Source organism: Narcine bancroftii, chromosome 2, assembly GCF_036971445.1.
Source record: "Narcine bancroftii isolate sNarBan1 chromosome 2, sNarBan1.hap1, whole genome shotgun sequence".
NCBI classification, from domain to species: Eukaryota; Metazoa; Chordata; class Chondrichthyes; order Torpediniformes; family Narcinidae; genus Narcine; species Narcine bancroftii.
This window is the reverse complement of record NC_091470.1, coordinates 180,839,964-180,864,386: the sequence shown is the minus strand read 5'-3', so window position 1 is coordinate 180,864,386 and position 24,423 is coordinate 180,839,964. Positions and strand designations below refer to the sequence as shown.

The 24,423-nt window shown below is 45.5% G+C and overlaps 1 pseudogene; it reads left to right on the top strand.

Annotated features, from left to right (window-relative positions):
• The first annotated feature begins 1,738 nt into the window (after nucleotides 1-1,738).
• LOC138752993 (zinc-binding protein A33-like) lies at nucleotides 1,739-21,349 on the top strand (annotated as a pseudogene).
• Nucleotides 21,350-24,423: the final 3,074 nt, after the last annotated feature.

Genomic DNA, 24,423 nt, shown 5'->3' with positions numbered 1-24,423 from the left:
AATGATCAGATAACAATCAAGCTTTATATTCCGTTTTCCTAACTCTCCCTTGGATATGGGCCGACAACAGGAACAGGTCAATCCTTGAGTATGTTTTATGTCTACTCGAATAATATGAGTATTCCTTCTCCTTTGGGTGTTGTCTCCTCCATATATCCATAAGTTGCATTTCTTGCATTGATTTAACCATAAATTTGGCTACTTTGTTCTTTCTACTAGTCTTTTGTCTAGTTTTATCCATCTTTGAGTCCAATATATTTCCCTGCGTATCTACAATCTTCAAAAAGATATCTTGCATAAACTTTTGATCCTCCTCATTAGGTGCATATATATTGACCAAATTCCAGAATTTTGAATATATCTGACACTTTATCATTACATACCTCCCTGCTGGATCTATTATTTCCTCCTCTATTTTGATTGGAACATTTTTAATGATTAATATGGCTACACCTCTGGCTTTTGAGTTATATGATGCTGCCATTATGTCCCCTACCGTGTCTCTCCTTAATTTCTTGTGTTCCACTTCAGTTAGATGTGTTTCCTGCACGAATGCTATATCAATTTTTTCTTTTTTTCAGTAAGTTTAATAGCCTCTTCCTTTTGATTTGTTTATGTATTCCATTAATATTTATAGTCATATAGTTTAACTTGGCCATTTCATACTTTGTTTACATCTCATTTCCGCTTCCTCACCACCACCTTTCCCCTTTTCCCCATTTCCATTTCTCAGTTTTCTTTTTTTGAATGCACTGTATGACAACACTTCTAAAACATAAAATATTTCCACCATTCCCACATCTAAAATCCCCTTAACCCCAAATGTCCTCCCCCCCTCTCTGTGTTGCCCCTTGTCCCTTGCCGGGCAACCACAACTCCCCTCTCCATTTGGACTGCGAACTTGCTCGCAAGTGTCAACTGATTTCGCAGTGACTGTTATTCTCTCCCACCCAACCCCCTCCAGAAAAGACTTTTTATCTTCACATATAACAAAGCTCACTCTCTTTTTTTCCCCCTTCCTTTCTTCCCTTTTCTTTCCCTCCTTCAGTTCTTACTTATACATTATTTTTTCTTCTTTATATATAGTTTGTCATCGTTCTTTGTTCTTGTTACATCTCTTCATCTCTCCTTCTGTCCTGCAGGCATTCTGCAAATTCTCCTGCTTTCTCTGGGTCTGAGAACAGTCTGTTTTGCTGCCCTGGGATAACTATTTTAAGCACCGCTGGATGTCTTAACATAAATTTATAGCCTTTCTTCCATCAGATCGATTTTGCTGCGTTAAACTCCTTCCTCTTCTTCAGGAGCTCATAACTTATGTCTGGGTAGAAATAATTTTTTTGACCTTTGTATTCCAGTGGCTTTTTTGTCTTCTCTCATTTTATTCATTGCCTTCCCCAGTATATTTTCTCTTGTCGTGTATCTCAGGAATTTTACTAAAACGGATCTTGGTTTTTGTTGTGACTGGTTTCGGGGCTAATGTTCTGTGAGCCCTTTCTAGTTCCATTCCTTCCTGCATTTCTGGCATTCCCAGGACCTTGGGGATTCATTCTTTTATAAATTCTTTCATATCTTTGCCTTCTTCATCTTCCTTAATGCCCACTATCTTTATATTGTTTCTCCTACTGAGTTTTCCATTCTATCCAGCTTCTGAGCTAACAACTCCTGTGTTTCTTTAACTTTTTTGTCACTGTCTTCCAATTTTCTTTTTAAGTCATCCACTTCCGTATCTACAGGTGGTGGGAGATGCCCGCACTTGTAACAAAGTTACAAAGGACCGCGGCGCGCCTACTGGTGACTTGCGGTACTGCAGGCGAGGCGTCCCTCGCCATGAGTGAATGGATTTGGAACGAGGAAGTGTAGCGACTGAACATGACTTTGAAAGAGCAATTCAAATCCTGGACCGAAGAGGTGATTTGTCCCATCTGCCTGGATTTCTTCACCGATCCGTTTACGTTGGAGTGCGGCCACAACTTCTGACACTCCTGTATCACCCAGATTTGGGCAAAGGTAGGAAGGAACTCCTGCCTGGAGTGTAGAGAGGGGTTTGTGGGCAGAACCCTCAGGGTTAACCGGGCCATGGCCAGTCTGGCCGAGAGAGCTCGTAAAGTGGACTTGAATCCAGCGGAGAAGGAGAGGAAACCTCTCTGCGAGGAACATCAGGAAGAGCTGAAGCTGTTCTGTGCAACCGACCAGAAGCTGATCTGTATGATTTGCAGAGACTCGCTGAAACACAGAGAGCACCGCTTCCTGCCGGTTCAAGAAGCCGCCCACATTTATCAGGTAAAGACCAAACCACGAGTGCAGAGAGGGCTGTTGTGAGTAGGGGGCAGCTAATGTTGTTGGGAGCAACTCAGAAACAAATGCGCTTGATCACTTAGGATTCTCCACTGCCATTTACAAATAAGGTATTTTCTAAAAGACAAATTAGGTCCAGCTGTGGCTGGAAACATAGAGACATTGATTTGAAAGGGGAGTACATGGAAGTTGATTTCAACAGTGTATTTCTTACTTCCGTTGGGGGTGGGGCTAAACCAGGCCTCCAGAAGTCAAGGCAGAAGTGGGAGTCAGACTTTGGAATAACAACTGTGAGCAGTGTTGGTCTGACCTGTGCCAGATCAGCATAATGGCAATTTGACACACGGGTCAGACTGGTGCTGTTCAACATTCACCAGCTGTATCTAGAGGCACCAATAGCTCAGTTGCCCTGTAAACCAGGGTATGCAAGTTCATTCTATCTTCCTTACGTGGATAAAGTTAAAGAATTTCATGTTTGTTGCATTCTGAAATGTTGTAACTTTAGATGATGCTGCGAAAATGGGACAAAGCTTTAGTTGCGGTGGGACTGTGACACGAACTTTGGTGCATGCCACCTGGACATGTGAAGCCCTTTGGGTGGATTTGGGCGAAGTCCTGGAGAAAATCATAGGCAAAGAATTGCCACAGGATCCAGAGTTGTTTCTGCTGGGAAGTATGATTGACATGTCCAACTCCAGGTGGAACATTCCCTGCTGGAATATGCAGAATGGTGTTCCCATCGAGAAGATTACCTTAAGAGAGGAATTAGGAAAGCTAAAAGAAGGTACGAGAAAACTATGGCAAGCAGGGTGAAAACTAATCCAAAAGAGTTCTACAAATATGTTAATGGTAAGAGGAAAGCTAGAGACAAAATTGGTCCCTTAGAAAATCAGAGCGGAAAACTGTGTGTGGAGCCTAGAGAAATGGGGGAGATATTGAACAGTTTCTTTTCTTCGGTATTCACTAAGGAGAAGGATATTGGGAGATGTGAGATAAAAAAAAGCAAATTGGGTAAATATGGGGAATATAGAGATTACAAAAAGTGTAGTTTTAAGGCTTTTGAAGAATATAAAGGTGGATAAGTCTCCGGGACCAGACAGGATCTTCCCCAGGACATTGACAGAAGTGAAGGAGGAAATAGCAGAGGCTCTGGCGGTAATTTTCCAAATGTCATTAGATATGGGGATAGTGCCGGAGGATTGGCGCATTGCGCATGTGGTTCCGTTATTTAAAAAGGGTTCAAGGAGGAAGCCTGGCAACTATCGGCCTGTAAGTTTGACGTCTGTGGTAGGTAAATTAATGGAGAAAATTCTTAGAGATAGTACTTATAAACATCTGGATAGACAGGGTCTGATCAGGAGCACTCAACATGGATTTGTGGGAGGAAGGTCATGTTTGACCAATCTGATTGAATTTTTTGAAGAGGTGACTAGGAATGTGGATGAGGGTAGCACAGTGGATGTTGTCTATATGGACTTCAGTAAGGCCTTCGATAAGGTACCACATGGAAGGTTAGTTAGGAAGGTGCAGTCTTTAGGTATAAATTTTAAGATAGTCAAATGGATTGAACATTGGCTGAAAGGGAGAGGCCAGAGAGTGGTAGTGGATAATTGTCTGTCAGGTTGGAGGCCGGTGACCAGTGGTGTGCCTCAAGGATCTGTATTGGGCCCATTATTGTTCGTTATATACATTAATGATCTAGATGATGGGGTGGTGAATTGGATTAGTAAATATGCAGACGATACTAAGATAGGTGGAATAGTGGATAATGAAGAAGGTTTTCAAGGATTGCAGAGGGATTTGGGCTGCTTAGAAAAGTGGGCTGAAAAATGGCAGATGGAATTTAATGCTGATAAGTGTGAGGTGCTTCATTTTGGTAAGAAGAATCAGAATAGGACATACGTGGTAAATGGGAGAGCATTGAGGAATACAGAAGAGCAGAAAGATTTAGGAGTGACGGTACATCGTTCCCTGAAGGTAGAAACTCACGTGAATAGGGTGGTGAAGAAGGCTTTTAGTATGCTGGCCTTTATCAATCATTGCATGGAATATAGGAGTTGGGAGGTGATGTTGAGATTGTATAAGACATTGGTGCGGCCTAATTTGGAGTTCTGTGTGCAGTTCTGGTCGCCTAATTATAGGAAGGATATAAACAGAGTGGAGAGAGTGTAGAGAAGGTTTACCAGAATGTTACCTGGGTTTAAGCATCTAGAGTATAGGGAGAGATTGGACAGATTAGGTCTTTATTCTTTGGAGCGTAGAAGGTTGAGAGAGGATTTGATAGAAGTATTTAAGATTATGAAAGGGATAGACAGAGTGGATGTGGATAGACTATTTCCGTTAAGAGGAGGAAAGATTAAAACAAGAGGACATAAGTTAAGAATTAAGGGGCAGAGGTTTAGAGGTAACATGAGGGGGAACTTCTTTACTCAGAGAGTGGTAGCCGTGTGGAATGATCTTCCGGGAGAAATAGTGGCGGCGGAGTCAATTGTATTATTTAAGAAAAGGTTGGACAGGTATATGGATGAGAAGAAGATGGAGGGTTATGGGCATTGTGCAGGGAGGTGGGACTAGAAAGGGGTGTTTGGTTCGGTGCGGACTAGAAGGGCCTAATGGCCTGTTTCCGTGCTGTAATTGTTATGTTATGTTATATGTTATGTTACAATCTCAGGTAAAAGCACAATGCCTGCCTGAAAATTTGGAAACTGGACCTATAGGTGGGCCGTCCTGCCTTGCAGCCTAGCTCCATCCCATCTCAACCTGGAAAACATAAAGAAATGGCTGGGACATGAGCCACTGGGCCTTTGTTGTGTGTGTCTTGAATGTCAGTTGTTAATGTGGCCCATTGTGTGTGACAATGGGGAGGGAGCGATGGAATCAATGGTGAAACTTGTACAGAGTTGATGACATTAAGTTTTAATGAACATTGATCAGTGTATGAGTTTAAAAACTAATAAATAAAATATTCAGAAAAAAACATACCAGGGGTTGTAGGTAAATTGGGTGTAAATTGGATGGCACAAGCTCGAGGGACAAAGGGCCTGTTACTATTGAGGACTGCTACAAAAGGAGACAGGTTATGTCCTTCGAGCAGCTAAGGGGCAAATACAATTTGTCTTATGGGACTTTTCACTGTTTCCTCCAGTTAAGATCATTCTTAAAGGACAGGTGGGGCCCGACAATGACCCCCACCTACACCTAGTGAGTTTGAAGGGTTGCTTCAACTGAGAAACGTACCCAAATTTATATCAAGAATGTACTCGGTACTCCAAGGTGAAAGCCCCAAGCAGGGCTACACAGATCAAGAGAGAGATGGGAGTCGGACCGGACATCACATTTGATGAGAGAAGTTGCTCAGATTGGTGTAGAGACAGTGTGACAACAGTTATTAATTCCAGATGCAGATTGATTCAATACAACTTCCTGCATCGGCTCTACCTCACACCACAAAAAGTCCACAAGGCAAAACCAGAGGTGCCAGAAACATGCTTCAGGTGTGGAGTGGAGCAGGGAACATTCGTTCATACAACCTGCTCCTATGTAAAGGTGGCCCCATTTTTGCAGGATTTGGCCGACATTCTAACTAGAATAATGAAGGTAACCTTCCTGCTGAACCTAACGTTGTATCTACTACGAAACCTTATGGACTTAAGCTACAAATTAACCAAATTCCAAATTCAATTCATATTTACTTCTTTGTCCATAGCAAAAAAATGTATAGCCACGGCCTGGAATTCTGACTCCCCTCTTCATATCAGTAAATAGATTAACAAGATGCATAGCTGTGTCCCCATGGAAAAAATTCCATACAATCTTAGAAACTGACACAGCACCTTTGTTAAAATATGGCAACCATATCTGACATACACCAGAGCACGACTGTAGCCGCACCCGGACAAAAAGACTTACAGAGATCTACCAATAGATGGATTGAGAAGAGTAGCTACAGAATGGGGCAGCTCTACATAGAACGTAAAGGAAGCGCCGACACCACACCCAGCCTCTCCATCCTTTTCTTCTTTCTCTCTTGTGATCTCTACATTTCCTTCTCTCTCTGGGGTGGGGGTGGGAATGTGAGGAGGGAGAAACATCATATGTACGCAGATTGCTGGAAGATATTGATATGCTCTGTAACAGTCAATAATATGTTCTCCTGGTTTAATGTTGGAAAATCAAAAATGAAATATTCAGAAAAAGAAAACTCACCTTCTACGTTGATAGGAAATGCAACATATTAACGCAGTTCGTGAATCATCTCTCCACATTTCAGGATCAGGTAGATAACCTTCAGTCCCACATCACATCCCAATTTGTTCAATTGCACCAGACTCTCGTGGAGAAAGAGAAGCGCTTGCTCAAAGAAGTCAGGGAAGAGGAAGAGAGGGTTGTCAATCCAATGCAGGAAAACCTTCAACAGATTCAAAAACGTTTAAAGTCTATTCAGCAGGAACTCTCAAAGTTACAGAAATGGATGGATAAAAAAGACATCATGATATTTCTAAAGGTAAAGGATGTTTCTGATGCTTCTGGGTCCCTTCTGCTACACCCTCTTTCTGCCTGTGTGTCAGTGTGCATTGGGAATTGGGTGTTTAGCAGGTTGGTAAGGATTTGGGTGAACCTCCTGCTGCTGTGGTGTCGATAGCCCATCTCAATCAATTCCATATAACCATATAACCACTTACAGCACAGAACAAGCCAGTTCAGCCCTACTAGTCCATGCCGTAGCAAATCCCCACCCTCCTAGTCCCACTGACCAGCACCCGGTCCATACCCCTCTAGTCCCCTCCTATCCATGTAACGATCCAGTCTTTCCTTAAATGTAACCAATGATCCCGCCTCGACCACGTCTGCCAGAAGCTCATTCCACATCCCCACCACCCTCTGCGTAAAGAAATTTCCCCTCATGTTCCCCTTATAATTTTCCCCCTTCAATCTTAAACCATGTCCTCTAGTTTGAATCTCCCCCTTTCTTAATTGAAAAAGCCTATTCACATTTACTCTGTCTGTCCCTTTTAAAATCTTAAACACCTCTATCAAGTCCCCTCTCAATCTTCTACGCTCCAGAGAAAAAAGCCCCAGTCTGCACAACCTTTCCCTGTAACTCAGACCCTGAAATCCTGTCAACATTCTCGTGAACCTTCTCTGCACTCTCTCTATTTTGTTTATATCTTTCCTATAATTTGGTGACCAAAACTGTACACAATACTCCAAATTTGGCCTCACCAATGCCTTGTACAATTTCATCATAACCTCCCTACTCTTGAATTCAATACTCCGATATATGAAGGCCAACATTCCAAATGCCTTCTTCACCACACCATCTACCTGAGTATCAGCCTTGAGGGTACTATTTACCATAACTCCTAAATCCCTTTGTTGCTCTGCACTCCTCAATTGTCTACCATTCAATGTATATGATCTATTTAGATTTGCCTTTCCAAAATGCAGCATCTCACATTTATCTGTATTAAATTCCATCAGCCATTTCTCAGTCCACACCTCCAGCCATCCTAAATCACCTTTTAATCTACGGTTATCTACCTCACTGTCCACAACACCACCAATCTTTGTGTCATCCGCAAACTTGCTTATCCAATTTTCTACCCCTACATCCAGATTGTTAATATATATAACAAATAATAGTGGACCCAGGACCGAACCCTGAGGAACTCCACTAGTCACCGGCCTCCAATTGGACAAACAATTTTCTACCACTACTCTCTGACACCTTCCATCCAACCACTGCTGAATCCATTTCACTACCTCCTTATTTATACCTAATGCTTCCACCTTTTTTCCTAACCTCCTGTGGGGAACTTTGTCAAAAGCTTTACTAAAGTCCAAATAGACAACATCCACAGCTTTCCCTTCATCAACCTTTTTTGTAACCCCCTCGAAGAACTCAATCAGGTTTGTCAAGCATGATCTACCCCTGACAAAACCATGCTGATTACTCCCTATCAATCCTTGTACCTCCAAAAATTTGTAAATAGCATCCCTCAGAACACTTCCATCAACTTGCCCACCACAGACGTCAGACTTACAGGCCTATAATTCCCAGGTTTGCATTTGGACCCTTTCTTAAACAGAGGAACTACATGCGCCACCCTCCAATCCTTTGGTACCACCCCCGTGGCCAGTGACATCCTAAATATCTCTGTTAATGGCCCCACTAACTGTCCACTTGCCTCCCTGAGTGTCCTAGGGAATATTTTGTCCGGTCTGGGAGATTTATCCACCTTTATCTTTTTTAACACAGCCATCACTACCTCCTCGGTTATCCTTACATGCTTCATGACCTCCCCACTATTTTTCTTTACTTCAACTGGTTCAACATTTTTTTCCCTAGTGAATACCGAGGCAAAGAAATCATTCAAAATTTCCCCCATTTCCTCTGACTTCTCACTCAGCCTACCCTCGCTATCTACAAGGGGTCCAATTTTATCTCTCACTAATCTTTTACTTTTAATGTACTTATAGAAACCCTTTGGATTTATTTCTACTCTGTCAGCCAAAGCCTCTTCATGCCTTTTTTTGGCCTTTCTAATTTCTTTCTTAAGATTCCTTCTACACTCCTTGTAGTCCTCCTTCAACTTCTCAGCTCCCTGCTCTTCATACCTCTTGTACACCTCCCTTTTTCTCCTAACCAAATTTCCAATATTCCTCGAAAACCAAGCCTCCCTATGACTTCCAGCCTTTCCTTTGATCCAGACTGGGTCATAACTACTCTGTACCCTCAAAATTTCTTTTTTGAATATCCTCCATTTTTCATTAACATCCTTACCTGAAAATATCCTGTCCCACTCAGTACTCCCCAAATCCCTTCTTATTCCCACGAAATTTGCTCTTTTCCAATTCAGAACCTCAACTTTAGGCCTCTCCTTGCTCTTCCTTAAAACTACCCCAAAACTAACAGAATTTATGGTCACTAGACCCAATTGGTTCTCCAACATTAATGTCCGCTACCTGATCTAGCTCATTCCCTAACAGGAGATCCAGTATTACACCATCCCGAGTCGGTTCTTCTACTAACTGATTTAGAAAACAATCCTGAACACATTTAATGAACTCCAGCCCATCCAGCCCTCTAACCGTATGGGTATCCCAATCAATGTGTGGGAAGTTAAAATCTCCCATGATCACTACCCTATGATTTTTACACATATATGTTATCTCCCTACAAATTTGTTCCTCTAATTCCCTTGGCCCATTTGGTGGTCTGTAATACACCCCTATTAGCACCCTCTTGCCTCCTCCACCCCTCAGTTCCACCCAAACAGCCTCACTGGTCGATCCCTCCATACCATCCTGCCACCTCACAGCAGTAATGTCCTCCCTAACAAGCAGAGCAACTCCTCCTCCTTTTTTACCCCCTGATCTATCACATCTAAAACAAATGTATCCCGGAATATTAAGTTGCCAGTCCTGCCCCTCCTGTAGCCAGGTCTCACTAATTGCCACAATATCGTGACCCCAAGTATCTATCCATGCTCTCAGCTCATCTACCTTGTTCACTATGCTTCTTGCATTAAAATATATGCCTCAGAGAATGACCCTCACATATATTCTCTTTTTTACCTTCTACCCTAATCTCCATCCTACCTTTCTTATCTTTTTTATTCCTAGCTAGGTGGCCATACTCCCTGGACACTGCTCTCACCCTCTGTTCCCCACCCCCCTGCCAAACTAGTTTAAACCTACCCCCACAGCTCTAGCAAATCTACTTGCCAGCACATTGGTCCCCCTCCAGTTCAAGTGGAGTCCGTCCCTCTTGTACAGGTCTGACCTTCCCCAGAAGAGATCCCAATGATCCAGAAATCTTATCCCTTGCCCCCTGCACCATCTCTTTAGCCACACATTCATCCTCCACATCCTCCTATTTCTACCCTCACTAGCTCGTGGCACGGGCAGCAATCCAGAGATTACTACCTTGGAGGTCCTGTTTTTTAACTTCCTACCTAATTCTACATAATCCTGTTTCAGGACCTCATCCCCACTTCTAACTAAGTCATTGGTCCCCACATGGACCACGACTTCTGGCTGTTCTCCTTCCCCTTGCAGAATGCTATGTACTCGATCAGAGATATCCGTGATTTATTTCAGGAGGGAGCCCATTGGGAGAGCAGGTAGGAAATGTTCTTCATTGAAATCCTGCATCCATTTGGAATTAATTCACCAATTGCTGATGCTCAGGTTGTAACCGGCTGTTTAATATTTACAGGGTTGTTGTGGATGAGAATGTGTTGTCAGTGAGAGATGATGCTCTGAGGACTGAAAACTTTGACAATCCCTTCCTGTTGGACAGAGTTGTAAAAGAAATGCTTGATCCCAGAAGGCGAGGTAAAGCTGCTTTCTTACTGTTCATGACCCTTTCACTGCCTCTATAGATGCAAGATACCCACTTACATTAAAGGTCATGGAAGTTTTATTCCGGCACCAACCCAACCCCGTTCGCTGACACTTCACCAGCTGGAGATGTCCCATCCCTGAACAGAACCAACACAGATGTTCATACAATTAGTTAAAGGACATGGAGGTACACAACTGGATCCAGAACCCATCCAACTCCAACCCCACCCCTTCCACCCCATGAAATGTGTTTTAAACACAGGGAATGAATTCGGGATTCTCATAGAAATTACACCTGGATCCTTCAAAGATGAAAATCTGAGCCCGATCTCTCTCCAAGCACTCTGTGACCCCAGACTCTCGTTGACTCAGATCTGGCCTTTGCTGGACATACAAACCTCACTGTTGTCACCAAAATGATCTCATAGATCAAACAGATCAACCAGCAATGAACTCTGCCCAGAATCAGGTCTTGCATAATGGAAACCAAAGCCTCATTGGGCCACACGTTGACATAAACAAATAGAATTAACTACTGCACAGGCCCTTCGGCCCACATTGTCCATGCTGTCTATGCTATTCAAATCAACTGATCACTTCTCCTTGCACCTGATCTGCATCCCTCCTTTCCCTGTCTGTTCGAGACCCTGACAAAATTACCCTTAAACGTTGCGATCTACTTCCATAACCACCCGCGTTAGCGGGTTGGTGTCACCTACCAATGGATGTGTGAAAACTTTGCTCCCTCCAGCTCCTTCACGCTTCAAGGTTCCTTTTATCGTCACATAATAATAACTTTAAAAAGTCATATATATGATGTATTTTATCCTTCGCCGGAAGGCAGAGTCGCCGTGATCTTTGGCCAGCGCCCCTGACCGTAGGAGATAGGGAAGCAAAATGGAGTCTTTTCAGAGCCACTGAGTGACCTTGGATTCGCCTCCAACGCTCCCGCCACCTCTGCAGCCGCACAGACTCCTCTTCGATCCAAGTGTCACCAAGCTCTAGACCCGAACCTCCGATATGATCAGGAAACCTTCAGCACCTGAAGCCCCTTCTTGCCCTCAGCGGTCCTCTCGCATCCATTCTCCTGCAGCCTGTACGGGTCCCCTGTCTGCAGCCTGTGAGGGTCCCTCTGACCCTCAGACCCTCGCTGGTCATCCGCTGTGGTCAGCGTCACTGTTGGGTCGGCTCCTCTTGTTCTTCTTGTCCTGTGGGGGTGAGGTGGTGTTAAGGTGGGGGGGGGGAAGGTGGTGTTATGGTGGGGGGAGGTGGTGTTATGGTGGGGGGGAGGTGGTGTTAAGGTGGGGGGAGGGGTGGTGTTAAGGTGGGGGAGGTGGTGTTAAGGTGGGGGGGAGGTGGTGTTATGGTGGGGGGGAGGTGGTGTTAAGGTGGAGGGGGAGGTGGTGTTAAGGTGGAGTCAGGAACCCCTCGTGGTCGCAGGCGCCGCTATGGTGGTGAATTTATTTTGTTCTCTGCCGTTGGACCCTGCGGAGCAGCGCTGTGTCTCCCCCTCCTCCCGGGTCCGCCCGTGCGCTGTCATTACAGCAGCTCCGGCAACGCCTCGTTTTATCATCCGCACTGCCCGAGTCTACACCCTCCCCCCCCCATCCCCCCTGGACACTAATTCTCTGCTTCTCTCCGCAACCCCCTCCCCATCTCCAGTCTCCATCACCCTGGACACAGTACATCCATACCTCGAAGTGTCTGAGGATCGGAAGAGGGTGAGATGGACCGGGACTCAGAGGGATCTCCCTGACACCGGGAAGAGGTTCACAGTCCACCCTTGTGCGCTGGGATCGGAGGGATTTGTCAGAAATAAAACTTCTCACACATGAGTCTCTTTAAAACTGATGACACGACAAGCTTTATTTACAAGTCTGCAGAGTTGGACTCAACTGGTTTCTCACCAGTTAAGCCCCGATACATACAGTGCATTGATTTTTATACCTTTATTATTTGCCCTTCCCCTTCTTATTAATACTGTTTTAATTGGTTAGTATTACAAAAACATTCTAAGTATAACTGCATTATTAATTATCACGTTCGTTACGTACGCTGTGAACTCTACATTCACTGAATTCTGTTTCTCACACTTCTTATCAATCCTTTGTCTCCTGCATGTCTCTCACTATGACCATGAAAAGATAGGTTTAAAAAAACATATTCAGCAGCTCCTTCTGTCCTTGACTGCTAGTAAACTCTCTGTCCGTTCTGGCTTCCCTGTTTCTGATTAATCATCACATTTTAACTTAAGTCTTTTTAACCTAAATTCTCTATATCACAATCCACCCCTTTCTCTCTTTAAAATGTGTTGAACATATGTATAGATATAAATGGGGATTCTAAGCTAGGGAAGAAAAATGTTTTATGATACATTAATCTCACGCTGAAAGAAAAGTCTTACAGGGTCTCCCATCCCCCCTGGTTGCATAGCTTGTTCGACCATGGAAATCACCAGGCTGCGTAGACAGGGAATAATACAGGGCAAAATAAGTAGGAGGAATAAAATACCTCCGATGACCCACAAGAAGGTACGCCACCAGGTTCCTCCAAACCATTTGTCCATCCAATTAAATTGTGGGAAAGGATGCCAGGTTTGAACCGGTACATGGGACAATGTACGAATATTATCAGCGATTTTACGAACGGCTTTTCCATTATCATCAATCTGTAAGCAGCAGTTAGTCAAATTAAGTTTGCCACATACACCTCCTTCCGTGGCTAGGAGATAGTCTAGGGCTAGACGGTTCTGATATATAGCAGAGCGCATTTGACCTTGCTGGGATGCAAGTAATTGCAGGGCGATAGCTGTTTGATTTGTAACAATTTCAAGCACTGCTTGTAAGCGAATTATACGATTTAACATATATATAGGAGTACGATAACCCCAAGATCCATCTTGAGCCCATGTAGCGGGACCATAATATTGAATTATGCGCTCTGGAGGCCAATCATCTCTCCATTCTCCCAAATGTACCGTGGTAGAGCGGGGTGCACGATGTAATGTATCAAAGATCTTCACGCCTAATTTATGACCGTGATCGTGGGGTAGAAGGAAAAATTCTGGGCGGATTATTCCTAGGAAACAAGTTCCACTCCACTTTGAGGGAAGACGAGTATAAGCTTTATTACCACATACCCAGAATGATCCATTTGGGGATACTCCATACCCCCTTTCCCAAACTCTTTTAAGAACAGGATTTGATTGGTATGGTCCTGTGATGGTGGAAGTGGTACAATTCCAAAACTGAATACTGCTATTAGACAGGGGTAGGCAATTAGTTTTAAAAACAGTAGATAAGAACCAAGTCTGAGGTTTAGGAAACCAAGTGAAAACACCAGGTGAAATGCGAATCCATACAGCCTTGCAGGGACTTTCTCCTACTGGGTATTTGCCGGCTCGTGAGAGACAATAAAAACCAGAGGGGACGTTAGAGAGAGACCAGGTTTCTCTTGATCTTGTTCGGTTAGTTGTCCAAATGCGGGAAATCATGGTCAATGAATTGAGAGGTTCTCCCCACCAAGGCCATTGTTCTGACATCCGTGGACCCCCGCAGACCCAACAATTGGTTACATTAAAAGTTCCTGCAATTTTAGTTGCCAGATCTACAAAAAGGTTTTCTCCCCCAATTGCATTTCCGAAACTTACATGGTTATTTGGATGGACTCGAACTAAGTCCGGCTGTCTTAAAGGGACAGGCAATTTCAAGTGTGGAGTGTAACTTCTCATTGGAACAGTACGTTGGTGTATGCAAAACCAGAGTCCATCAGGGCATGGTGGGCTCGAGTCACCTTTCCAACCATTAAGAGGGAAAGGAGTGGTATTAGGAATCTGTATATAATGACCTATATTATTTCCTTCTTTTTCCACACAAGGGGTATATGGATGTTGGGTGGTATTTTCTGCCCAGCATTTCTCAGGAACTGAGGTATGGGAAATGAAATTACCTTCCTTTCTTCCCCAAATGTGGTCCTGAAACAGGACCACTGTATCTCTGCATTTCTTACATTTCACACCTGATAAAGACATAGGCAAACTAAGAAAAATCAAAGAACATAACAATAACATTGTGAATTAAGTCTTTTTGCGAAATCGTAAGGTAAGAGGTTTTTCTCCAGGAATACAAGTCCAATCTGAGTTCGTATCAGGGTCCTGTGGCGCCTCTACAGGTCCCTTAAATCTGGATGCGTGTGTCCACCCCTTCTCTCTTGTTCGTGCTGCAGCTTCTGTAGTTAAGAGAACTTGGTATGGACCTTCCCACTGGGGCTGGAGTTTTTCAGTCTTCCAGGTCTTGATAAGAATCCAGTCTCCCGGTTCCACTTTGTGTAAAGAAAAGTCTAGAGGCGGTGTTTGTGCCAATAGTCCTCTCTTTCGTAAATCTGTAAGAGAGCGTGACAGTGCCTGTAAATAGTTCCTAACAAATATATCCCCTTCCCCCAAGGTGGGACACCCCTCAACTGTACTCCAGAAGGGAAGCCCAAACATCATTTCATAAGGGGACAGCCCTACATCTTTTCGTGGGGCAGTACGAATTCTTAATAAGGCTAGGGGCAGACACTTTATCCAAGGCATTTTAGTTTCCACCATTAACTTTGTCAATTGGATTTTTAGTGTTCCATTCATACGTTCGACCTTCCCTGAGCTTTGTGGATGCCAAGGGGTATGTAATTTCCAAGAGACCTGTAATGCATCACAAATCAATTGCTGGATTTTTGAAGAAAAATGTGGACCCCTGTCTGAGTCTATAGTATCCATTATACCATATCTGGGGATTATCTGCTCTAGGAGGAGGCGAGCTACTGTAGAGGCTGTAGTATTTATTGTTGGGAAGGCTTCTACCCATCGGGTAAAGTGATCTATTATCACCAACAGATATTTCCATCTTTGAACTTGAGGTAACTCTGTGAAGTCGATCTGGATACGTTGAAAAGGGCGTATGGCTAATGGTTGACCTCCCATGGTCCCTGTCCTCATTATCTTCTTATTAATTTTTGTGCATAGGTAACAATTTTGCACCTCTTGTTGGGCCAAGGTGTAGATTCCCTTACACACATAATCTCGAAGCACTGTGTCACATAAGGCTTGGGTGCCCCAGTGGTTCTGTTGATGCAGGTGTTTTAAAATATTGCAAGTTATTTCTTTATTTAGAACAATTCTTCCATCTGGTGTTTTCCATGTTCCATCAGGTAACTGGCTTGCGCCCAGCTGATCCATGTTCTTTTCTTCCTTAGCAGTGAAAATGGGAGCTGTCTTTATGCCTTGCCTTATTGGGATTAAAGTCAGCAAACGGACTTCTTGTTGCATGGCTGCTCTTTTGGCTTCTTCATCAGCCAGTCTGTTTCCAATTGCTGTTGGGTTATCTCCCCTTTGATGGCTTGGTATGTAGACCACTGCTATTTCCTGGGGTAATGTTAAGGCTTCTAAAGTCAGAGTAATCATCTGTTCGTGTGCCAATTCCTTTCCTCTTGATGTAATTAGACCACGCTCCTTCCAGATCTTACCAAAGGTATGCACTACCCCGTATGCGTATTTGGAATCTGTGTAAATTGTTCCAATTTTCTTTGCCAGTATTCTGAGGGCTCTCTGCAAGGCATATAGTTCACAGGATTGTGCTGACCAGCTTCCGGGTAGTCTCGTGGATTCTACTACTTTCCAAGTATTTCCTTCTATTATAGCATACCCATTTCTTCTCATTCCGTCAACACATCTGGCGGAGCCGTCAATGTAGAATTCATATCCTTCTCCCAGCGGAGTATCGCAAAGGTCTTCTCGGGTCTTGGTCTGAAGATCTGTCAACTCGACACAGTCATGCTCCACCTCTTTCTCTGTTTCACTGCCGTATAAAAATTGAGCTGGATTGCAGCTATTAATTTTTGCAAACTGTAAATCTTCTCCAACCATTAAAATGGTTTCATACTTTAATATGCGAGAATCAGTCAGCCATCGATGGGCAGTTTGTGTTAATAAAACACTCACAGAATGGGAGGTGTACACAGTCATCTTTCCTCCAAAAGTAAGTTTACGTGCTTCCTCTACCAACAGAGCAGCAGCCGCTACTCCCTGGATACACGTCGGCCATCCGCGAGACACTGGGTCCATCATTTTGGAAAGGAAAGCCACTGGGTGTCGCTGACCGCCTTTTTCCTGTGTTAAAACTCCCACAGCTGTTCCTTGGTTATGAGTGACAAATAGCTGGAAGGGCTGTTTTAAAGAGGGCAGAGTGAGCACTGGGGCTCGTGTTAGGCGATGTTTCAAGTCCTCGAACCATCCCTCCTCCTCCTGGGTCCATTTCAATGGATAGTCATTTTCATTTGTCAGTTTATCATACATAAACTTCACCAAAGCTGAGTAGTCCTCTATCCATAACCTACAGTATCCTAAGAGTCCCAGGAATTGTCTTATTTCCTTCTTATTACGGGGTAAAGGCATTCTAGTGATTCCCGCAATTCGTTCAGGGGTAATTCGTTTCTGTCCTTTACTTATCTGGTGTCCCAGATATATTACAGTTTTCTCAACAAACTGTAACTTGTTTCTGGACACTCGTAGACCCTTTTTCCCCAGATAATTCAAGAGTCTAATGGTCTCTCCCCTCATTTCTTGTTCCTTGGGTCCTGATAATAGTAAATCATCCACATACTGCATTAGTTGGGAATCATCAGATTGTGGATAGTCCATCAGGATTTGTTCTAGCATTTGTCCAAACAGGTTTGGAGATTCAGTGAACCCTTGGGGCAATACAGTCCACCGAAACTGTCTCCGTCTACCTGTCCATGGATTTTCCCATTCAAACGCAAACATATCTCTACTTTCCTCTTCTAACGGACAAGTCCAGAAGGCATCCTTCAAGTCGATAACACTAAACCACTCATGGTCTGGGGGAATCTGACTCATAATAGTATAGGGATTAGGCACCACTGGGTGGCGGGTCTGAACAATAGCATTCAAACTTCTTAGATCCTGAACTAGGCGATAGGATCCATCTGACTTTTTTACTGGGAGTATAGGGGTGTTATAAGGTGACATGCATTCTTCTAATAGTCCGTCTCGTATTAAAGTCTCAATTACCGGCTGTAGCCCTTTTCTCCCTTCCAAAGAAATAGGATACTGACGTTTCCTTACCGGCTGATGACCTGGTATTAATGTGACATGTAAAGGTGGGATGTCCAGACCTCCTCGATTTCCCTCCTTATACCAGACTCTCTCGTCAATCTGCCGTTCATCCTCTTCCTTTAAAGCGCAGAGGTGGACTCGCACTTCTCCGTCCACAGGGAGAGCACCCAAACCTAGGAGAGCCTGTAAGTCCCTTCCTAGGAGGTTAAATCCAGCCGAAGGTAATAACAAGAGGTCTTGTACCCCTTCTCTTTCTTCCAGTTTCACTGTTACTTGGGGAATTATTGATACCATTCTGGGAGCCCCTTCTATCCCAGAAATTGTCAAATTACTTTTTATAGGCTCAGTTCCGATTGGCACAGTTATTACACTACTTCGTTCCGCTCCTGTGTCCACCATAAACACCACCTCTTCTCCCTTGGGACCAATTTTTAGTTTTACCAGGGGTTCCCTCTTATATTTGGTCCCTAACATTTGGAACCCCTGACACCCCTAATCTTCTTCCATAAGTTCGAGGGCACGCAATTCCCTCTTGTATCGGGGGCATTCCCTCTTAAAGTGTCCTTCCTCATTGCAGTAATAGCACTTAACGAACCTCCGGGGTCTTCCCTCTCTTGGATATTTTGGATTGTTTAGAGGAAGGTTTTGTTTTCTTTCCCCTCTGGATTCAGCATTCATCTGTCGGATAGTCTGTACCATAACCTTTGTCGCCTTCTTTTGATCTTCTTCTTCTCTCTGCACATATACTTTTTGTGCCTTTTTTAACAGTTCACTTAGGGGTTTTTCACTCCAGTCCTCCTCCTTTTCTAGTTTCTTTCTAATGTCTTGCCATGATTTGCAAACAAATTCAATTCGAATAAGCTGTTCACCCATTGGTGTACTAGGGTCCACACCAGCATACTGTTGGACATTCTTTCTCACCCTCTCCAAAAAATCAGTAGGGGACTCGTCTTTCCCCTGGTGGTTCCCAAATGCCTTGGTAAAATTGTGACCCTTTGGCACAGCCTCCCGTATCCCTTTAATTGTCCACTCTCTATATTGTCTCATACTTGCCAATCCCTCGGGTGTTCGTTTGTCCCACCTGGGTTCATTTAAGGGATATTTTTGTTCATGGGGTCTAGGGTCCCCAGGTTGTTCATATTCCCACATGAGGAGGGCAGCCCGTCGAATCATCTGCCTCTCCTGGGGTGAAAATAATGTTCCCATTATTGCCTGCATCTCTTCCCACGTATATGTGTTTGGTCCCAAGAATTGGTCAAGCTGTTCAGCCAGTCCTATAGGATCTTCCAATAACTTTTTCATTTCTTTCTTAAATCCCCGCACCTCTGTACTAGTTAGGGGAACATTCACATATCCCGTTCCCCCTCCCGGTCCTCCCATAGGAACTTCTCTTAGGGGATTTAGGTTTATTGAAAACTTTGATGGTCCTGGACCAGTCTGGGATCTTGTCCAGGGTCGGTTTACCGGTGGAAGTTTAGGGTCCGACTCCCTTAATTCATCCTTTTTATCCCGGCCCCCTTGGGGGCAATCAGATTCATCACCTTTCCCCTCCGGTAATAAGCTTTCCTCGGGCGCAGTAGGCACCGGGGGAATATAAGGAGGGGGAAGGTTGTCCAGAGGTTCCCATTTCTTTTCTCCTGCCACTCTCAATTTAAAACATTCTGTTAAGGATCCTGGCCAGGGAACCCAACAAAATGCATATGCTGACTCTTCTTGATTCACCTTTGGTCTCGAATTTACATATATGTTTAATGCTTGTCTAACCCAATCCTCATCAGATCCAAATTTCGGCCACCAGACCGAGGAACCTTTAATAGGTTGTTTTGACCAAAGGAGACAATATTGGATCATCTTTTTCTTGTTTTTGTCCCGATATCTTTTACTATCCCAATTTTCAAACATTCTCCCCAAAGGGCTGTCAAGGGGTACTCCCAGGAATTGTCCTGAATTTTCAGACGAGCCCTTAGATTTTGATCCTCCCATTTTCCCACCTAGATCTGTTTATCGTTGCTGAGGACCCTCTCGCTCTGGACCCTACTCCCTTCCTCTCAGACGCCTCGTCGGAGGTGCTGTCCCTCCTTCGGTTACCGCTGAGGTTTTCCTGGGGTTGACCCCTCTCTTCTCGGCACTTCGTCGGAGGTGCTGTCCCTCCTTCGGTTACCGCTGAGGTTTTCCTGGGGTTGACCCCTCTCTTCTCGGCACTTCGTCGGAGGTGCTGTCCCTCCTTCGGTTACCGCCGAGGTTTCCCTGGGGTCTATCCTAGAGTCCCGCGACAGGGTCCTCACACAACGACAAAAGATCTATACTTAATCTATTCCGTTAGGTTTTTATCCAAACAGGTGTATCCCGTTACACCTGTTACCCAATCCCCACACCACAATCGTAAGTCGTCACTTACCGGTGTCTTCCCGGGGATTGAACCGTCACCCTTCTCCTCTCCGTCTTGTCGTGTCACCCTGTCCGGATACCACTCGCTCAAGCCGCCCGAAGCGATGAACAAGGGACTAGGAGCCGCTGAACTCAGCGGGGTGCACCGCCTCCGATGTCCCTCTTCTCGCCTCCCCTCACGGCCGGAGTGTAGATCCCGGACGAGCCCCCATTTGTCAGAAATAAAACTTCTCACACATGAGTCTCTTTAAAACTGATGACACGACAAGCTTTATTTACAAGTCTGCAGAGTTGGACTCAACTGGTTTCTCACCAGTTAAGCCCCGATACATACAGTGCATTGATTTTTATACCTTTATTATTTGCCCTTCCCCTTCTTATTAATACTGTTTTAATTGGTTAGTATTACAAAAACATTCTAAGTATAACTGCATTATTAATTATCACGTTCGTTACGTACGCTGTGAACTCTACATTCACTGAATTCTGTTTCTCACACTTCTTATCAATCCTTTGTCTCCTGCATGTCTCTCACTATGACCATGAAAAGATAGGTTTAAAAAAACATATTCAGCAGCTCCTTCTGTCCTTGACTGCTAGTAAACTCTCTGTCCGTTCTGGCTTCCCTGTTTCTGATTAATCATCACATTTTAACTTAAGTCTTTTTAACCTAAATTCTCTATATCACAGGATTCACCTCGGGGAGACAGTACTGGGAGGTGGAGGTGTCGGGGAATCGGGGCTGGAGTCTGGGAGTCACCGCAGTGTCGGTGGGGAAGAAGGGAACGGAATACCTGACCCCGGGTACTGGAGGCAGGGGCATCGGGCGAGTGGGTGACGGGTTTTATGTGAACACCTCCACTCTATCCCGTCTCCCTGCCGGTTCCATCCCCGGGACGGTGGGAGTTTATCTCAGTTACGAGTTCGGGACCGTTTCATTTTACAGCGTCTATACCAAGTCCCGTCTCCACTCCTTCACTGGGACTAAATTCACGGGGAAACTTTATCCCTTCTTCGAGACTTGGGAGGAGAACAAGTGGCTGAGAATCTGCTCCAGTCCCGCTCCGGATCCATAAAGGGCTCCGGTCCTGGGACTGGCGTCAGGGTGGGCGGGTGAGACCCCAGTTACAACAGGTTGGCGCTGAACGGGTCCCATTGAATCCCCAAATTCCTCATTGTGACCCCCCCCCCCCAATCAGCCTGTAAATAAAACCAGTGGAAATAATGGAATAAACAGGAACTGAGATGAGAGCTGTTGTTCCTCATTTTAACCCCGGAATGACATTCGTTAACGGAACAGAAATACCTTCGTGAAAAGATAAACGTTTAACATTTGACCACCCCGCGTATTCAGCAGCAGCCGCGGGCAGCAGATCCACAGCGCCCAGCACCCCCGGGTCCGAAAGCCCCCTGCTTCCGTGGGAATAGCAAGAGTGGTGGCGCTGACTGGAAGGGGGGGTGGGGGTGAAGCGGGAGTCTGGGGCAGGTGTACTTTGGAGGGAGGAGGGAAATTGGAAACGAGCTGATGCAAGTAAAAGTTGAATGTTGGGAATGGGAGATGGAAGGGGATGGAGGTGTGTTACTCGGGGAGTAGTGGGGTCCCCTGCAACCGCTGCAATCGTGTCTGCCTGTCCCGCATCGGACTTGTCAGCCACAAACGAGCCTGCAGCTGACGTGGACTTTTTACCCCCTCCATAAATCTTCGTCCGCGAAGCCAAGCCAAAGAGAAAGAGTGGGGTCCGGACTGCAGTGGTGGTGGGGGCCCGGACTGCAGTGGTGGTGGGGGCCCGGACTGCAGTGGTGGTGGGGGCCCGGACGGCAGTGGTGGTGGGGGCCCGGACTGCAGTGGTGGTGGGGGCCCGGACTGCAGTGGTGGTGGGGGCCCGGACTGCAGTGGTGGTGGGGGCCCGGACTGCAGTGGTGGTGGGGGCCCGGACTGCAGTGGTGGGGGGGGGCCCGGACTGCAGTGGTGGGGGGGCCCGGACTGCAGTGGTGGGGGGGGCCGGACTGCAGTGGTGGGGGGGGCCGGACTGCAGTGGTGGGGGGGGCCCGGACTGCAGTGGTGGGGGGGGCCCGGACTGCAGTGGTGGGGGGGGCCGGACTGCAGTGGTGGGGGGGGCCCGGACTGCAGTGGTGGGGGGGGGTCCCGGACTGCAGTGGTGGGGGGGTCCCGGACTGCAGTGGTGGGGGGGCCCAGACTGCAGTGGTGGGGGGGCCTGGACTGCAGTAGTGGGGGGGGGGCCCGGACTGCAGTGGTGGGGGGGGGCCGGACTGCAGTGGTGGGGGGGGCCGGACTGCAGTGGTGGGGGGGCCCGGACTGCAGTGGTGGTGGGGGCCCGGACTGCAGTGGTGGTGGGGGATGGTCCAACAGGGGTTCTCAAAGTATTTTGGACAGGCCCGTGGATGTGAGAAAAAGGGAGGGTTCTGGTTGTGAGAGAGGGTATAATTGGTTTGCTGTGGGGTTGCTTTCCATAGGTCAGTATAACATCGTGGACTGAAGGGCCTGGGTTGTGCTGTAATGTTCTGTGTTCAACCAATGGTGAATAATCTGGATTCAGTGGGGAGATCTTTGTGCTGTAATCTGTCTATGCCATAAAACCACAGAACATTAAAGCACAGAAACAGCCCACTGGCCCTTCCAGTCTGCCTATTCCCGGTGAACTGAACACAGACTATACCCCCTCCCCTCTCCCGTACCCCTCCCATCCATGTGCCTGTCTACATGCTTCTTAAATGTTAAAATTGAGCCAGCATTCACCACTTTAGCTGGTAGCGCGTTCCACACTCCCACCACTCTGTGTGTTTCCCCTTCATATTCCCTATGCACTTTTCCCTTTCACCCCTAGCTTTTGCTGTTGTAAGAGAGTCATGTGGTTTTGCAAGCAGAGAGAGTAAAGCAGGCTTTTCTCTCTGAGAGAGATCAGATTTGGTGTGTTACAGCCAGAAGATAGCAGCTGGGACTAGAACAGGACAATCCCACATGCTTGTAGAATGCCCCATTTTGGAAGACTGCCTGGTCAAAGCCCTTGTGGTTCATGCAAGAGGAGAGGACTGGCTGCCTAATGTTTCACTTGGAATAAGTGAAACAGAAAGGAACTCTGTGGTGACTTGGAAGGAAGAGGTTATCATCTGGAGAACCCTGAAGGAGCAAGTTCGTGGGCAAGACACTGAAGTGGTTGATTAAAAAGGAAAAACAAATCTCTTTCTGAAAACTGACAAGAACCTTCCTGAAGGGTAACCATTTACCTTTTCAAGTACCAAAGCCTGGTGAATTTTATACATGTTAAACTCTGTGCACAGTAGAAGAATTGCCTGCAACCACTGAACTTGGAGCAATGAAGAAGTGAGATTGAATTGTGAACCAAATAACTTTTCTGAACTGACACACACCTTACATACACATCCATTTAGAATTAGAAGGGGTTTCAGTTAGGTTAAGTATGTCAAAATAGAGTTAAGTTAAAGTTTGACTCTGTTTTCGTGTTTAAAGATAATTAAAAGCAACTTTTGTTTAAGTCACCATGTGTCTTGGTGAATATCTATTGCTGCTGGGTTTTGGGGCCCTCCGGGCTTGTAATATTCGTATTTCACCTAACAAAGCTGCCTTGCATTTATTCTGTTGATTCCCTTCAAATTTGGTATACCTCTATCAAATCTCTGCTCATTCTGCTTTGCTCCAGGGAAAAAAGGCTGAACGTTTCCTTTTATCTCAGTTCCTCAAGTCCCGGCAATGTCCTTCTATCTCCTCTGCAGCCCTACAATCTGACTGATATCATTCCTGGAGTTAGGTGTCCAGGGTGAGGGTTCCAGGTTGGGCACCCTTCCTCAATGCAGGAAGGAAAGGAAACAAAAAAAAAACAGAACATCAACATATCTTTTCTACCCCATCTCTGTCGCAGGATTGTCCGGCCGAGGCATTAGCTCTCTTCCTCTCTTGCCATATGCAACATTTTAGTTTACAGTTTTAGAATTTGCTGAAAATTAGAATAATATTTCTGATATTGGATGATACCAATCGACCCATTCAGTCAGTACTGACTCCATGCAAAGGTAACCCCACTTCCCCAGCCTTCCTGTCCGTGCACAGCAATTTGTATCTCCTTAAATTCACTCTGGTATTTGGCTCTATGTTCACCTTCCCCTCCCCACACTCGGCTCCACCTGTTCTCTCTCCCCTTCTCTCCATTGGCCTGCCACCCATTCTCACCTGCTGGTTTCCCGGCTCACCCCGTTTCCCCCCCCAACTGGTTCCTTCAGTCTGTTATCCCCACCCCGCCCCT